The following is a 2,990-nucleotide window of genomic DNA, read 5'->3' on the forward strand; positions in this document are numbered from 1 at the left end:
GTCATTTATGAGCATAGCCAAGTTTGGGTTTTAATTTATTTTCAGAGGGAGACATCCCTGAAACAAGATTCTACTTGAAAATACCATGCAATAGTTCCTATGAATTTGACTCTTAAGACCAAAATATTCTCAACAGATGTAAGCTGAATGGAGGGTGAGAGTGAGTGACCCAGATTTTGAGTTTAATTTCCAACATTTTGAACTGAACAAGCATGGGAAACTCCATTTCTTGGCATGAATTCCATTTACAAAAGATCATTCTGGCTGGCATAAAATTGACAAGGCCAGCTTCTGTACCAGTTCTCACTTTTCCTTTTTCCTTCTCCAGTGCTTACTCCCAGTAAAAGACTCAGCATAAAGAGCAAGGAACAAATGTGCTGGGGATGAGAAAGGGGTGTGACAGGGCTCTACTGGGTCTAGGGCAGTTCGTGCCAAGTCCAGGGGCATAGAATCAGAGACTTTTTCAGGAAATCTGCCACTACTATATTCTTGCCAGTGGGAGCACTAGTGATAAAAAAAACTCAAGACACCTTTAGCAGAGTTTATATAATACAGTAGAAAGAACACTAGTCCTCTGACTACCATATCACTCCTATAAGTTCTTCCATGGGTACTGCCACATTAACAATATGTAATCATTGGAAATATGAAAAAAATGTAGACACCATTAGAGATCAATCTGTCTTCTAAGTAGAGCTGGCATAAAATTTTGGCTAGCATAAAATTGACATGGCCAGCTTCTGTACCATCTTCTGTACCCTTTTCCTTTTTCCTTCTCCTGTGCTTACTTCCAGTAAAAGACTTAGCATAAAGAGTCAGGACTGAGACTGAAAAGCCTTGCAACTTTTTTATCTGGGTGCTGGCGGCTCACCACCTCATATTTGATACAGCTCAGTCCCACTCCATCCCCAGACTCCAGTACCTTTCCCCTGCCTATCCTGTTGTGCATCAAGATTGACCTGGACTATGAATATGGATATTGTTTTAGATTAGATGTGTGACTAACTACTTGGTTTGACCCCTTTTACACAGCCTTAACCATGAATCTGGATCCCCGTAGGCTCAGGTACTCAGCTAACTCCACACTCCATGAGACTGCTCATGCCCCCAGCCTTACAGATACAGGCTAAGTGGCAAAAGGCTTAATGACTAATAACTATAGAACAATAAAAATACCTTAAGGAACTAAGATGCCTACTTTGAACAACAATCTAAATGGGAACATACACTGTGTGCTACATGTACCTGTGTAAATTAGCAAAATAATATGACTTATTCCTGCAGTTGGTTCTTCAATTTTAATTGTCATGTATGACATTGGAACAGTTTGAAATGGACTGGAGGCTGGGAATTTTCAATTATTTGCTTCACTGGAGGGGGACCTTTGGGTGCAAGCAGCAGTTGCATTGAGTTTCAGTCACTCCTCCACGACTACATTGATGAAACAGCTGCAGGGGCTGCACTGTATGAGTCTGCTTATGTAGAAATCTAGCCCAGTATGTCTACACAGTCAGTGTCTTTCTGGGCACCTAAGAAAGAGGGAGTAATGTGAGGTGATGAAACAATATGCCTGATGGGATTAGATTACATCTTCTCAAAGGCACACTATCTAGACTCTTAATTTTTGTTTATACAGTCCAACCCTGATTTCTCAAAGAGATCTGAGTCTTTGAGTAACTGGAGGACATTGATCAATAGCCTGTTGAGTGTGTGCTGTGGTTTCCTTGGTCCCAGAGTACAGACCTCAAAATTAGACCTTATAGTAAGTAAAAGATTTTTCCACTCATTATCCTAGGAAGTTGAATGCAGTTCACAACGAAATGGTGTAACACAGTTTCATGGAAAATATGGAAGCACTATATTAAGCAAATTACAATTGTTTCAAGACTTTCAATGCAGAAAAAAAAAGGTCTGAATAAAAACAAAAATGAATTTAGAAGCTGAGGTAGGGTGTGTAAGTTGAGTATTTCAAAAAGAGGAAGAACTCATGGCAAATTATTACATGAGTCAAGTTCTGCATTTCTGATATCTGGAGTAAAACTTAAGAACCAATTTATCATTGACCAGTGTGATGGTGAGACCCGGGGGGACATGAATGAGACACCGGGTCACCGTACTGGAGCTGCAGATGACAGCTGCAGGACAGCTGAGTGGGCCCTGCTATGGGCCAACTGCCCATTGGACTTATCTGCAGGAAAGCTGCAGTCAACAGCAGAGTGATATGCAGTGCCACACCACTGATTTATAAATGTGTGCTCCTTCCAGCTGTGGGGACGCACGGTGGATGACATTAGGGAACTGGGCCATGCTGGCAGTATAAAAGGAGGCATGGCCGTGCACAGGGAGGAAGAAAGCTGGGAGGCAGAGCCTGGTACAAGGAAGGCTTAACAGCCTCCCAAAGCATCCCCAAGGAGGTGAGATGTGAGGGGACTAAGACTGTCATCCTCACTTTCAGGGCTGCCCTGGGAAAGCCAAGTACTGCAGCCTGAAAGGACTTGGCTCTACTGAGGGCTGCACATTTGGATTCAATTTCAGTTTCTCTTTATTCATGAGTACCCCAGAGGGGTTTGTCTTTGTTTTCTTGTTTGCAAGCCTGGTTGAAGGTGTGGAGACCCCTGTATTAGTTTATATTCTTTTCTGGATGTTGACTGGGGCCTTCTGGAGGCTCAGGAGAATGCCAGAACCCTGAGTAGGACTTTTGCTAAGGGTATCTACCCTGGGGAGGATCCAGAAAGCAAGGGATCTAATGCTTCTCCTTTGGGAAGTTTATTATTGTTTATATATCTTCTGTTCCTTCAATCATACTCCTTTCTGATATTCCAGGAATGGATGTCTGGATAGCAGCTGTTAGGTTGATCACTGCCCCACAGGAGATGAGGAACAAAACTGCATTGCCACAATCCTAACACTGATACCTTTGATAGAGCCCAGTGGCTTGGCCCAGGTGATGAGTACCTCCTTGGTGACACCGCAGTTGGCGTGTGGATGGG

The sequence above is a fragment of the Alligator sinensis genome, unplaced genomic scaffold (assembly GCF_000455745.1).
Source record: "Alligator sinensis unplaced genomic scaffold, ASM45574v1 scaffold173_3, whole genome shotgun sequence".
Classification (NCBI taxonomy): domain Eukaryota; kingdom Metazoa; phylum Chordata; order Crocodylia; family Alligatoridae; genus Alligator; species Alligator sinensis.